Here is a 16,101-nt window from a genome sequence, read left to right as displayed (position 1 = left end):
AGTAATTAAACACAGGATTATAATATCAGTGACTGAAATTCCATTACTCAAATGCATTCAAATGTGAAGTGTTGAGCTACTCATTCTTTAGGAGTCTACTCATCTCCTCTTACAAAATTATCAGAGGTGTTACAGATGTGAAGACATACCAGTTAACAAGCTCATTGTGACGCTTATATACTCGAAGAAGTACACCAGAAAATCCACCTTTTGGATGATAGATCGATCAAGAGGATATCTAACTGGAGGAAGAAACTAGGCAATTGTTTTGAAGCTTACCTTGATCCCCTTGCTTTACTTCCAGCTCATTTAATTGGTTCTAATAGATATGTTTCAGCAAGGGAAGCAATTCAAATATCAAGCTATATGTGTGCTCCTTATTATTAAACTTGTCTTGACCATTTGCCAGTTCCTGAAGATGATACAAATTGAATATGCACATAAAATTGTCATAAACCCAGTCTAACACCAGATTGGGTTTATGACAATTTTGATAAGTACTATGATTTGGTCACTCCTGATACTAGTCTTGTTAGTCCTGAGACTGATGCTAATCCTAAGACTAAAGAAATTGCAAAAAAAAATGATGATAGTGGGTTTATGGTGCATACAGATAAAGCCAGAAAATAGACCTTCAATTAGCATGGTTATCAACATGCTGGAAGGAAGCATCATGGACCTGCAAATGCCACCAAAACCAAAATTCAATTAGAGTGCCATTTGAAGATTATTAAATGATGCAATATTGTTTTTGTTTCCATAGTATTCTGAACAATAAAACAAAATCAAGCCTCTATAACATTTGGCTTGAATGTAATCTGTGATCAAAGTAATTTCTTAATTTTGTTTTTTGTGGTGAGATTATATTGGAAAACAAATATTGTTTAAATGCTTGTTGACCTCATAATGTTGTAAAAGAGTCGCACAAATAATTGTTTATCATATGCCAAGCTAGTAATAGGGAGATATATATTCCCTTTAGCACCCATAACAGTTAACAGGATAAGATAGTCCATTCAGATTAGAGAATTATATGGGAAAGATAGTTGTTGTTCTTTCCAATTTCCATCATTTTGATTGTAGAGGTGAAGAGTTTCTGTCTACCTCTAATTTTGTTTGTACATAATAACAACAAAGAGAAATTCTTGTCAAATAGTTTAGCAACAACTGGAATGTAGGAACAATTTCAAACTGTGATTGAATTAAGCCAATGAATTTTTATAGGATATGCAAACTTTTCAGGGGTAGAAATATGCATCTAAATCTTTATGGGAGTCAAGTGAGACTAAACTTATTTCTAGTTAAAATTCTTCCCTGGACCAAGAATGTTTAGGATCTACTGAAACAGGAATGAAGAGGTCCAGCTAATGGATTCCAAAAATCAGAGAAAGTAACGACATTGTAAAGCTCGTAATCGGGCACGCAAGCTTGAACCCCAAAAGATTTTTTTCTTCATATGCTGGAAACTTCATTCAAATCTCTTGCTGGAAAGATCAAAACAACTGACTAATTAATTATTAGAATTACTATATCACCCTAGTAATAGCTCCAATAATCAACGAGCTTGTCACTCAATTGGCACAGTCTATCCGGATCCGGTCTATCCTAAACCCTAAACCGTATTAGGAACTATTCAGATGGATTCAGATAATTAACTTGGTCATGATCGATTTAACAAGAAGGTCAAAAGAAAATACTCACTTAATGATCAAAGCCTTTAAGTTGTATATGTAGCGCATCTAAGAAGCCCAACACACAAATCCTGTAGAAACAACAACAACAAAAAGAGGTAAATTTATAAGCCAGAAAACATGGCATATTAGTGAAAAGAATTAGTATAGACATAAAAGAAACTTGATAGTTCAAGGAATACATAAAACCAACTTAGCAACTAGAAATAACAACTCCTCAATCTAGCAAACAAAAATGATAAAATCAACTTAGGATAGTGTTTGAGGAAATTCATCAAACACATTGCATACATCAATCAATTAATACTTGCAATCAAGAGATCAAGAAGATGAAACTCTAATATTTTTTAGTTTCCACTATACTTGAGTTTCTAGGTTACACATGCAAGAACATGGCCTTGACAAGCAAAGTTTCAAGCTTATTTGAGTTTCAAGAAATTTAACTGACGAAGAAGAAATCACCTGCCAATCTCAATTGCATAGTCTGACCACCACATTCTTTCGCGTCCATACCATCGCTACCACCAGACCAGAGATGATGTACTCCACAAGGGAACCAAAGAAGGGCTTCGCGGAGAGGTCAGCATAGTGTTTCTCTGCAAAGGAGCGTTCCACGCCGACCAACTTCAACCCTGATCGACGCACAAAAATAACCAAGAAAATTTCTCGTTTCTTCTCTAAAGTAGACAGGGAAAACAAAAAAGGATTGTAGTTGGTAAAATCTTCACCTTTCAAGTAGAAACCTTTTTTCTCAAACCTACTAATAATTTCTCCAACCTTTCAACTAAAAAAAAAAAAGGAAGACGAAGGATTTTGGTGTTTCAGTAACATATCTACTGTAAATTACGCAATGCAACGCCGAAGAATAGATGAACGAAGAGAAGGAATAAGAAATCAAGGGGGAGGAAGACGGAGAGCACACTAGGCCGCGTTGGACGTCGTTGGGCTTGATCATGATGAAGGTCTGTCTGTTCCATCGTCGTGCTCTCTTCGTTTCTATCGCTTGTTTGCTAACGTTGTCAAGGAGAATGATGACCGAAGGCACAACTTTCATAGAGTGGGAACAGAAACCCTAATCGGACTCAGCTCCACAGAAGATCCTGTCTAGAAGTGTGAGTCTTCCCAAGTCAAAACTACAAAAACCAATTGATTTGCTGGCAGCGGATGCTGACCACGACCTTCCGCATGGGGCTGGCCAGCGGCTGGGCGTCCTCGGCGTGTGCGGCGTCGCTGTCCGGGGGGTGGCCAACCGCGGGGTCGCCGAAGGCAGCAGGAGCGATCGCGTGAGCGACGAAGAGTGGAGCTGAGATGGAGGAGCGGAGGCCAGTGGGTGAGAATGAGTTGCTACCCTCTGCGTCCTCAGTCAAACACAAGGCAAGCTGTGCTGTGCATCGATCTAGGAAGGGGAAGAGGGAGATGAGGCTGAGAGAGATAGCCGAATGGCCAACGGCGAGGAGGAAAGTGGTGGATATACAGTGGACGACGTGATATAGGTTTAGGTTTAGAGGGAAGAGTGAAGTGTTGCAAATTTTGGTTAAATATTGGTGGGAAAATTAAATTATTTTATTTTATCATAGACACAGGGTTTTAAAAACCGCTGTTAAAATCGGTGTCTATTAACGAAAAAAAGACGCTCATAGACATCGGCTTCAAAAACCGATGTCTATGAGCGAAAATCTGCCCTCATAGACACCGATTTTTGGAAAAACCGGTGTAAAATACTCAAAGACATCGGTTTTTGCTTAAAACCGTTGTTGTTCCACTGATGTCTATGAGAGAATTTGTTGTAGTGGCACCACTATTATTACTATAAATTGTAATAATTTTTGGGCATACCAGAAAACATGTCTAAGTCCATCATGAAGTATTTGAGCCATACAGCTTCTATGACTGCCTCAGAGGCTGCCACTTACTCAGCTTCTATGGTGGAGTCTGATAAAACACCTTTGCTTATCACTCTTCCATAGTTATGACTTCACCTCCTTAAGTAAACACAAAACCCCGAGGTTGACTTACTATTGTCCCTATCCGATTGGAAGTCAAAATCCGTGCAACCCACATGGACCAAATTATCTGCCTTGTAAGCTAGCATATAATCTCTAGTGCCTCTAAGGTACTTCAATATATGCTTTACCACAGTCCAATGTCCTTATCCAGGGTTACTTTGATATCTGCTAACTATGCCCTCGGCAAAATAGATTTCTGATCTCGTGATAGCATACATTAGGCTTCCGACAGCCGAAGCATAAGGAACTGCCTTCATTTCCTCCATCTCCTTTGATGTCTTCGGAGACATCTCTTTAGATAAAGCTACTCCATGCTGAAAAGGTAAGAAACCTTTTTGGAGTTGTGCATGCTTAAAACGAGCAAGGATTGTTTCGATATATGAAGCTTGGGATAAGTAAAATATTCTTTTCTTGCGATCCCTTATTACTTTGATCCCAAGAATATATGCATTTTCCCAAGTCCTTCATATCGAATTGTTTGGACAACCATACCCTTACTTCTGACAATACTTTGATATTGTTTCCAACTACCAAAAATGTTATCTACGTATAGTACAAGAAATACTACCACGTTTCCATCACACTTCTTGTATACACAAGACTCATTCGGTTATTAAATAAATCCATAGGTCTGGATTACTTTATTAAACCGGATGATCCAAGACCTTGAAGCATTACTTCAGTCCATAGACTGATTAAGCTTACACACAAGATGCTCTTTGCTCTTTGCAATGAACCCTTCTGGTTGCTATATATGGATCTTTTTTTCAAGACTTCCATTAAGGAAAGTTGTCTTGACATCCACTTGCTAAATAGATAAAAGAATCCGGATAGACTTAAGCATGGCTACCGGTGAAAAAGTTTCCTTTTTCAACAAGCCTTGCTTTGAAAGTTTCCACCTTCCTGTCTATCCCTCTTTTCCTATTGTAGACTTATTTTCACCCAATGGCTTTTACACCATTTGGTGATTTTATAAGCTCCCAGACTCTATTAGAATACATATATTCTAATTCTGTATTGATTGCTCTTTGCAAAGATATTGCATCTTTATCTTGGAGTGCTTCGTCATATGTCCGGGGATTAGGTTCATGTTCACCAGGGATCAAGTCCAAAGACTCTCCCAAAGCATGAATCTTTTAGGTTGCCTAACAACCCTCCCACTATGACGAGGCACTTTCTGCAATTGTGTATCATTTATGATACGTGTTGCAGTTCTTGTGATATTTCATCTTGTACAGTTGGTACTAGATTAGACGTGTCCTTTAATAATAATTTTTACTCATGAGCTTGTGGTTCATAGTATAGTCCTTTTCTAAAATCGAGCATTGGTGCCAACAATGACCTTCCGATTTTAAGAACTAAAAACCTCTTTTCATTTTTCTAGGATAACTCACAATGTAACGCCCCGCCTCCTACTAACTAGACTGCGAGGCCGGATCGTCACATTATGCTGTGCTAAGCTATAAGGTGCGGAAAACCGTACTAATTAAAATCTTACTCTGCTAATGACTATTACAATCTGTAGGACTAGGTTCAAAGACCTTTCCATTGACATTCATACCCTAGGGAAGGAACCCGAACCTTCGATTTGATCGAAAGACTGAAATGAGACCCTTCCAGCTGAAATCCGACACTCTAATCGATCAGCTGATCGATTGGAGTCATCTGATCGATCCGCTGATCGATTCAGCGTGCTACTGTGCACGGACAAGATTCTGGATCGATCGGCTGATCGATCCGTCTTGACTAATCGATCCATTGATTGATTCAACGCGCTACTGTGCGCGGGGGTAATATTCTGGATCGATCGACTGATCGATCCAGACTTGCCAATCGATCCAGTGATCGATTCTAGGGCCTTCTGTTCGCGACAGAACGCGTCCGGATCGATCCCAGAGCTTACTGTTCACGATACAAACTCCTCAATCGATCAACTGATCGACTGAAGACCCGCAATCGATCGGCTGATCGATCGGGGTTTCTGATTTCATATCAGGAGTCTGATTTCAGTACTGTTTCGTGCCAAATTCACACACATAACTTCTAACATGACTATAAACATACCAATAACAATTAACTGACATTCTAAGCATGATCACTATCAATCTAAACAGGTCTTTCATGATTCCAAACATTAAAATAACTTAGAAGTGCGGAAACGTAATAACTTAAGAAAATGCTAAAGGTTTCTAATTTTGCTAGTTTCTCCAAGATCTTTATTCCAAGTTCCATCCACACACATCTTTGTAGCATTGTCCTCCAGCCTCCGCTAATCCATCCTTCCTTTACCTTTATCTGCAGTATAAGGAAAAGAAGTATCTGTAAGCTCGAGAGCTTAGTAAGAAACCATCTACCTCACAAAACATGCATTCGATGCACTTTATACTTTTAAAATATGCTATTTGAAATATGTGCTGAACATGCTAAAACATGGCATTCTGGCATACAAAATATAGAAAGCAAAAGCTAATCATAACAATATCTTCTAGTATCAACAAGATAAAACTAAACTGATACAAGAGTAACTAACTAATGCTAAGCTGATACAAATTCTGAATTGTAATCACATAACTAAGTTGTGAAGCTTTGAAAACTATTTATCATAAATAGATGAAAATACTAATCATGCTGCTGTTGGGCCCGACAACTGTACTTGCTATGCGCGCATCCCTAACTAGACCCGGGGTTGCAAATCCCGAATTTAGTAGAGTTACTAGGTTATCTAAACCTAGGGACGACTATGGGAGCCCAGCCCATGGACAACTGAAGTCCAGTACAGTGCCACTGAAAAGTAAAATACTAATTTGTAGCTAATATACTTTACCTTGCTCTTACTAGGTTATCTGAACCTAGAACTAGGTTGTCTGAACCTAGAGGCGACTGTGGGAGCCCACCCATTGGACCGTAGTCCCATATAAGCTGTAGCAAGACTAAATATGCTATTCTAAATGCTCCTACTGCATTTACTGATCTATTAAAATGCCTACTGTAGCATTTTACTGAGCTAAACATTTTATCAAGCACTTGGTGTGCACCAGAACACACCCTACGAACTGAAAATCTGCATACTACTAAACTAATGTATAAAACACACGAATAGCTACTTATACTGCAGGTGAGGGGTTTCTTACCTCTTGCGCTAGTTTTCTTACGATTCTAATCACTAGTTTTCCGGTGAAGAAGATCTTTTCGACGATCTCCTTGCGTCTACATGTTCTTCTCGCGAAGAAGAGCGTCCTCGTGTCGGAGTTGTTGCCAGAAGGAGCCCTTATGACCCTAGAGATGAAACCCTAGCCTTTCCTTGGCTTAGTGTGCCGAGAGGGTGAGGAAGAGAGAAGTGGCGTCGGCGGTGAGGGTTTGAGGAAGAGAAAGTTGTGTTAAAACCATCCCCCACTTAACAATTTTCCTATTTATATTAAGTGGGTAATTCGGCCCAACTCTAACATAAATATAATTGATTCCCTTTTCTTTCAGCACGATCCTGCTGGGTTCACTTGGTTACTAGAGTTGTCTATAAGACCTAGGGTCTCATAGGTCTCGGGTTCAATTCCCGCGTAGGCTATTTTACGTTTCTATTTATTTTTGCTACTTCCGCTACTCTAAAAATTCCATAAAAATATCTTAAAATTTCAAAAAAATCATAGAATATTTCTAAAATTGATTTGAGAATTTTCAGGCGTTACTATCCCCCATACCTTATAAAAAGTTTGTCCTTGAACTTAGAATAACTCTGGGTACTTCTGTCTCATACTAGTTTCTGTCTCCCAAGTTGCCTCTTCTGCTGTGTGACTTTGCCAAATAACTTTTACTAATGGTACCTCCTTGTTCCATAATTTCTTAACTGCTCGGTCTATTATCTGAATAGGCCGACTGTCATAGCTAAGGTCTTCGCGGACTTGTACCGATTGGGGCTCAATCACCTGGGTGGGATCCGGGACATGCTTCTTCAGCATAAAGACATGAAATACGTTATGGATAGCTGACATCTCCTGGGCTAGTTCTAACTCATAGGCTACCTTGCCAACTCTGCTGGTAATAAGGTTGTTGGTTAGTCCTAGGAAAACGTACTAGTTCCACTGTACAAAAAATTTTTGTACAAGTGTCGAACCTTTCCTTAAATAACCTATTGTGTTCTTTACAAAGTTAAATTAGAAATCGCAAACGGAACTTAACATCATTGATTCCAAATTTAACTTATCTGTTCTTAATGGTTTAGATTTGAATCGCAAGCGGAACTTAACACTATTGATTCAAATCTACCTAAGTTATTAATTCCATAAATATTAATTTCCAAAATTGACTTCCAGGACTGCATGGCGAGGCACATGACCTTCTTGGATATGGGAGCAACCACCACCGCCTAGGCAAAGCCTTTTAAGGAAAGCTAATATTTATTTCCTTAAATAACTCTAGGTTAACCAAAAAGAACAATCGAATCGCAAATTCGAAAAAGAAGAAAACACAAACTCGAAAAGAAAACTATTTCGAAAACTCTAGAATCATATGCCTCTTGTGTTTGGTATTTCCATAAATAACTATACAAAGAAAAATTAGTATGATGCGGAAAACAATTACTAGTTATACCTTTCTTTGTAAGCAAAAATAACCTCTTGATCTTCTACCGTATTCCTCTTCTAACCTCGGACGTTGTGTGGGCAACGATCTTCCGAGATGAGAACCGCCAAGCACCTTCTTCTTCCTTGCAAGTTTCGGCCACCACAATTCTCCAAGTGAAGTAAAGGTCCGGCCACCACCACCAAGCTCCAAGGGATGCAAGAAACAAAACCACCTTTCTCTCCTTCTTCTCCTAGCTAGAACCGGCCACCATCAAGAGCTCCAATAGAGGTTGCCGCCGGCCATAAGAAGAAGAGAAGAGGAAGAAACTAGGGCCGGCCACCAAGGAGGAAAAGAGAGGAGAAGAATAATAGAGTTGATCACCCGTGAAGGCACCTCTACCCCCTCTTTTATAATCCTTGGTCTTGGCAAATAAGGAAATTTTAATAAAAATTCCTTAATTCTTTTGTCATAAAAAATAAAAATTATTTTAATTAAAAAACAATTTTCTTCTTTTAATAATAATGGCCGGCCACTTCTAATTCCCCAAAACAAGGAAAATTTAATTCACACAAGAATTAAAACTTCCTAATTTGTTTCTAGAAATTTATAAAAATTTCTCCAATAATTTTTATCCCTTCATGATTGGTTAAAAAGGAAATTAAAATTCTTCTTTTAAACATGTGGATAATTTCCAAAAGAAAAGTTATCTCTAAAAATTAAAATCTCTTTTCAATCTACAAATAAGGAAATATATCAAATCTTTTCTTAATCCTTTGTAGAAACTAATAAAAGAGAATATTTAATTTTTAAACTTCTCTTTTAAATTATTATCATGGTTAAAAAGAAAAGTTTTTCTTAAAAATAAAATCTCCTTTCAATTTACAAATAACGAAAGATTTCAAATCTTTTCTTAATCTTTTGTAGAAAGCTTTAAAAGGAAAGATTTAATTTTTAAACTCTCTTTTAAAACTATGATATCCACATAAGAAATAATTTTAATAAAAAATCCTTTTTAATATGATGTGGTCGGCCACCTAAGCTTGGGCTCCAAGCTATTGGCCGGCCACCTTAAGGCCAACCTTTAGGCTTGGCCGGCCCTAAGCTTGAGCTTCAAGCTTAGCTTGGCCGGCCCCTATTGGTTAGGTAAGAAGGTGGGTATGTGGTGAGTATAAATCTCTATATACAAGAGGCTACGATAGGGACCGAGAGGAGGAATTGGTTTTGGTCTCCCGATGAAATTAAGCTTCCCGTGTTCGCCCCGAACACACAACTTAATTCCATCAATAATAATTCATTCCACTAAAGAACTATTATTGAACTACCGCACCAATCCCAAATTACATTTTGGGCTCCTTCTTATTATGAGTGTGTTAGTCTTCCTGTGTTTAAGATGTCAAATGCCCACTAATTAAGTGAGTTACTGACAACTCATTTAAATAATATCTTAGTCCAAGAGTAGTACCACTCAACCTTATCGTCATGTCGGACTAAGTCCACCTGCAGGGTTTAACATGACAATCTTTATGAGCTCCTCTTGGGAACAATATCAACCTAGATCACTAGGACACAGTTTCCTTCTATAATCAACAACACACACTATAAGTGATATCATTTCCCAACTTATCGGGCTTATTGATTTATCGAACTAAATCTCACCCATTGATAAATTAAAGAAATAAATATCAAATATATGTGCTTGTTATTATATTAGGATTAAGAGCACACACTTCCATAATAACTGAGGTCTTTGTTTCTTTATAAAGTCAGTATAAAAGAAACGACCTCTAATGGTCCTACTCAATACACTCTAAGTGTACTAGTGTAATTATATAGTTAAGATAAACTAATATCTAATTACACTACGACCTTCCAATGGTTTGTTACTTTCCATCTTGGTCGTGAGCTACTGTTTATAATTTATAAGGTACTGATAACATGATCCTCTGTGTGTGACACCACACACCATGTTATCTACAATATAAATTAATTGAACATCTACATTTGGTATATACAAATGTAGACACTTGACCAATGTGATTCTTATAAATGTATATACAAAAGCTAGGCTTTTAGTATACACTCCAACAATCTCTCACTTATACTAAAAGACTATGCTGCCATACATCTGATTCCAACCCTTCAACATGCCCATCAAAAAGCTTTTGCCTTAAGGACCTCAGTGAAAGGATCTATAGGTCATCACCTGATGCAATCTAGGTGGCAACAACTTCTCCTCGTTTATACGATTTCTCGTATTGGGTGGTACTTGCGCTCTATTGTGTTTACTTGCCTTATGGACTTATGATTTCTTTGAGTTTGCTACTGCACCAATATTATTACAATAAATTGTAATAATCTTTGGATAAACCAGAAATCATATCTAAGTCTATCTCGAGGTTATTGAGTCATTCAGCTTTTATGACTACCTTAGAGGTTTGCCATATACTAAGCTTCTATGGTGGAGTCCAGAAAAACACCTATGCTTATCACTCTTCCATAGTTATGACTTTACCTCCTAAAGTAAACACAAAACCCCGAGGTCGACTTTCTATTGTCCCTATCCGATTGGAAGTCAAAATCTATGCAACCCACAGGGACCAAATTAACTGCCTAATAAACTAGCATATAATCTCAAGTGCCTCTAAGGTACTAATATATGCTTTACTGCAGTCCAATGTCCTTGTCCAGGGTTACTTAGATATCTGTTAACTATGCCCAAAACAGATCTCTGATCTCGTGCATAGCATGCATTAGGCTTCCGACAGCCGAAGCGTAAGGAACTACCTTCATGTCCTTTATTTCCTTTGATGTCTTCTGAGACATCTCTTTAGATAAAGTTACTCCATGCCTAAAAGGTAAGAAACCTTTCTTGGAGTTCTGCATGCTAAAACGAGCTAAGATTGTTTCGATTTATGAAGCTTGGGATAAGTAAAATATATTCTTTTCTTGCGATCCCTTTGATCCCAAGAATATATACATTCTCCCAAGTCCTTCATATCAAATTGTTTGGACAACCATACCCTTACTTCTGACAACACTTTGATATTGTTTCCAACTACCAAGAATGTTATCTACGTATAGTACAAGAAATACCACCACGCTTCTATCACAATTCTTGTATACACAAGACTTATTCGGTAACTAAATCCATAAGACTGGATTACAACCGGATGTTCCAAGACCTTGAAGCTTGCTTCAGCCATAGACTGATTGAGCTTACAAACAAAAAATACTCTTTTGCCCTTTGCAATGAACCTCTCTGGTTGCTTTATATGAATGCATTCTTCAAGACTTCCATAAAGGAAAGCTATCTTATCATCCATTTGCCTAATCTCATAGTCTATATGAGCAGCAATAGATAAAAGAATCTGGATAGAATTAAGCATGGCTACCGATAAAAGGTTTCCCCTTTTTTAATAAGCCTTGCTTTGAAAGTTTCTACTTTCCCATCTATCCCTTTTTTTCTATTGTAGACTTATTTTCACCCTATGGATTTTACACCACTTGGTGGTACTACAAGCTTCCAGATTTTATTAGAATACATGTATTCTAATTTTGTATTCATTGCTCTTGGTCGAGATATGCATCTTTATCTTGGAGTGCTTTGTCATATGTCCGGGGATCAGACTCATGTTCATTTGAGATCAAGTCTAAAGTCTTTCTCAAAACATGAATCTTTTAGGTTGTTTAACAACCCTCCCACTACGATGAGGCACTGCCTATAATTGTGTATCAATTGTGATACGTGTTGCAGTTTCTTGTGATATTTCATCTTGTACAGTTGGTACTAGATTAGACGTGTCCTTTATTATTTTCTTAAGAACAAATTTACTTATGGGCTTGTGGTTCATTTATATAGTCCTCTTCTAAAAATCAGTTATTGATGCTAACAATAACCTTCTGATTTTTAAGACTATAAATCTACTTTCGTTTATCTAGGATAACTCATAAACAAGTGAACTCCTTCCCAACTTATCATTGTCTCTCTTCAACATATGTGCTGGACTACCCGAATCCGAATATGCTTCAAAATAGGCTTACATCTATTCAGCAATTCTATATGAGCAGAGAGTTCTGATTTGAAAGGTACTATGTTCACTATCATTTTCAGAGTATATCCTTAAAACAAATTTGGTAATTTTCTGAATAACTCATCATCAATCTACTCATTTCCTTAAGATTCTTATACCTTCTACTACACCATTCTGTTGGGGTGTACCAGGTGTAGTTAGTTGGGATTAAATCCCAACTTCTGATTAGTGACTCCTAAACTATCCTAAGAGGTACTTGTTACTACGATTTCACCGTAGTATCTTGATACTTTTACTTTGACGTTACTCCACATCAGCTTAGTATTCTTTGAACTAATCAAAGTACTATGACTTGTGGCGAATCAAGTAAAAGTATCCTTATCTCGAATAGTTGTCTATAAAAGAGACAAAATATTCGATACTACCTCTTGTCTGGATAGTCATAGGATCACACAAATCAGAATGAACCAATTCCAACATATCTTTGGCTCCATACCCCTTAGACTTAAAAGCTTCTTAGTTATTTTTCCTTCCAAGTAAGACTCGCAGGTTGGAAAGATTTCCACTTCCAACGAACCCAAGAGTTCATTGGTTATTATCCTTTGAATCCTACTCAAGTTAATATAACCTAGCCTTAGATGCCAAAGATATAATTGGTTCAATTCCGAAGGTTGCTTTCTCTTAAAGTTAGAAGATGTGTTATTTAATTTGCATTATGGGAGTTATTGGATTTATAAATTGCCATCTAACGTACCAGAAAAGATATCTTTCCTATTTTCTCGATAACAACTTTGTTATCAAAATAGACACAATATTTATTTTTTAAATAGTTTAGAAACTGAAATAAATTTCTTTCTAAACTTGGTACTTAAAAGTAATTTCTTAAAATCCATGTTTTATTCCTATCAAAGGATAAACATCTCCCACTGCAACAGCTACTACTTTTACAGCAATGCCCATGTGGACGGTGATGTTAGTTAGAGCCCTAGAGCCAATCATTTGATGATTGTATGGACTCATGTATATCATATTCTTGTATATTAATAAAGGCATTTGTTTGGTTATTATACTTATTTATATTAGTGCCAAATAGACTAAGTATAATAGCGTCCTTGAGTAGAAGGTTCATACCTATATCAATCGATTAGTTGAATCGATAGTGAGATGATATAGGGAACACTACTCTAAATCATTCCTAGTCGAGTATTAGCATTCAGGGACAATGTTAATACAATAAGACTAGCATGTAGGTCAGCTCGATGACTTGATCTCACAAGTCATGGATATAGAGATATCAAGCTGACACATGGGTATGCATTAGAGAATGTATATTGAATGACCCGCCATGAGAAAGTATCATGGATCGTTATATGAGTGTCATGTACTTTCTCATGTGGCTATTAGTATGACTATTAGTCCTTATACCTGAAGTCACCATGGATCCCTACATAAGGAGTTATGTACTTTAGTTTCGTCAAACGTCACCCGTAACTGGGTGGACTATAAAGGCGATTACTGGGTATATAATGAATTATGTAGAGGGATGTGAGTGATGTAGATGGAATCTATCCCTCCCATATGACGGGAGCGACATCGGTATTCTTGATAGAGTGAGACCACTAAGTGCATGGCCATGCCCAAATGAGTCAACATTAGATGTTGAGCTCATTTGATCGAGTGAGTCTAACTTGGAGTTCAAGATTTAGATTGATTAGAGGATGACACGGTCTATGCCTCATATTGATCAATCTAGATGTCTAGGATAGAAGGACACTTGTCATTATTTTGTGAGTAGTCACAATTGGTAGTCACAAGGTGATGTCGGATCTCGACATTCTTGTAACTTGGGTAGTAATGATGTATTGCTAGATACCGCTCATTACTTATGCTCCTAAATGGGTTTAGGGCATTGCCAACGTTACAAGAACCTATAGGGTCACACACTTAGGACAATTAGGTGGAGATTAGGTTCATATGATGAACCAAGAGGATTAGATTCATTTGATGAATCAAATTGGATTAAGAGTAATCCTAATTGGGCTAACTTGAGTTCGACTCAAGTTGATTCATGTGTTAAATGAGTCTAATTTAGATTTTGACTCATTGAATCAATTTAATTTAATGAATTAGATTCATTATATTAAGTTGGCTCGAATCAAATGGTTGGATTAGATCCACCATGGTAGAGATGGAGTCAAGTTTGACTTGACTTGAGAAGGAAGACCAAAGGTCAATTTTGACTTGACCTTTTTGCCACCTCATTGGTGAGTTGGCATTAGGTGGACCAATAATGATGTTCCACATCATCATGGGTGCCACCTCATGGAAGTAACAAAGCCACTCTCTTAATGGTTTCATATTAATTACAATTAATGCAATTAATGTGATTTTATGGTTTCATATTAATTGCAATTAATGCAATTAATGTGAATTTTGAAATGTGGCCGGCCACTTGGTTTTTGGTGAAAAATTCATTTTCATTCACTTGCATCTTCCTCCTTCTCCCTCTCAAGCCCTCCCTCTCCCTCTCCTCCCTTGGTCGAACCACATAGGTGCTAGCACACCTTGGTTTTTGGTCATCTCCATCTAGTGTGTCCGTGTGGATACTTCTAGAGGACCGGCGCTTGACGGTCTTGAGATCCGGCATCATTTGGATGAGCGGGAACGCGAAGGGCATCGCATCAAGAGTAAACACTTTTTCCTCATAGATCTAAGTAGTAGATCAGTTTTTGAACTCGTACAAGAAATAGTTTTTCAAATTTTTATACGAATCTTTGCACGGATCTACGGCTTTGGGTCCTTCGGGGTTTCCGCGACGCAAAAAAGCGGTTTTCGCGGCCTGAAGAACCCAACAGTGGTATCAGAGCCACGTGCAAAGACTTGTACGAGTTAGTTTTTGGTTTTTGGAAAACAAAAAGATTCTGTGCTTTTCTGTAAAAATTCAATTTTTATGTTTTTATGGGTAATTTTTCCTTATAGGCGAAGCACAAGTGTCTCAGCACCTGTAGGCTTCGGCTATCGGGAAGAATTTTTCCAAACGGCTTCGTTTCGACCCAAAATCTTTTGGGACAGCGGACTCGGGTGCCTTTAGATCGCAACGGAGCAACTCACGATGGTTAGATCGTGGGTAGGGGCGCTGCCCCTAACCCCGGAAGGGGATTTGCTCCGCGATCGCACCCGAAATCGCTAAAAACGAACCCGTCGGGAAGATTTTTCCGAAATGGTAATGTCTCGGCCCAAATCGTTTTGGGACAGCGGGTTTAGGCGCTGTTGGATCGCAAAGGAACCCTCGCGATGGTTAGATCGCGGGTAGGGGCGCTGCCCCTGGGCCCCGCAAGGGGATCCGTTCCGCGATTGCGCCCGAAACCGCTAAACGGGACCGCCGGGAAATTTTACTTGTAAAATTGTAAAAAATTAATTTTAAAATTATAGAAAATTATGAAAATATATAATTTTGAATTATATATATTAATTTGTGATAGTCATGGCCCAAAGCCCAATATGATTGGTTGTGTTGTAATTCATAATACGGCCTGCGTGCCGTGATGTGTTTTCGCGTGTTGTATTTATTTTATTATTCGCGACCTGCGCGTCGTGCCTCGTCTTTTATTCTTGTTGTAAATTAGATTTAGACTCGAATGTAACTCGAGTTTCAAATTGTAATGTACAAATTGGAGCGGTGGAGGGTCCACACGACACGGAGTTCCGAGGCAGGCACGAGCAACACAAGGTGGTCAAAGGGAGGCGCTTGGAGAAGCTGTTGACCCTAGGCTGACCAATCGATCTTCTCATTGGCTTGAGAAGATCGTAGTAGGG

The 16,101-nt window shown here is 38.1% G+C and overlaps 1 long non-coding RNA gene across 1 annotated transcript; it reads right to left on the bottom strand.

Annotated features, from left to right (window-relative positions):
- Positions 1-394: 394 nt before the first annotated feature.
- Positions 395-2,238, bottom strand: LOC122007127. Its single transcript, XR_006118847.1, has 3 exons — positions 2,154-2,238; positions 1,702-1,762; positions 395-679 (listed from the first exon to the last, which is right to left on the bottom strand). It is a non-coding gene; the product is annotated as an uncharacterized LOC122007127 (long non-coding RNA).
- Positions 2,239-16,101: the final 13,863 nt, after the last annotated feature.

This window comes from Zingiber officinale, chromosome 1A (genome assembly GCF_018446385.1).
Source record: "Zingiber officinale cultivar Zhangliang chromosome 1A, Zo_v1.1, whole genome shotgun sequence".
Lineage (NCBI taxonomy): Eukaryota > Viridiplantae > Streptophyta > Magnoliopsida > Zingiberales > Zingiberaceae > Zingiber > Zingiber officinale.
This window is presented reverse-complemented; position numbering and strand designations above follow the sequence as displayed.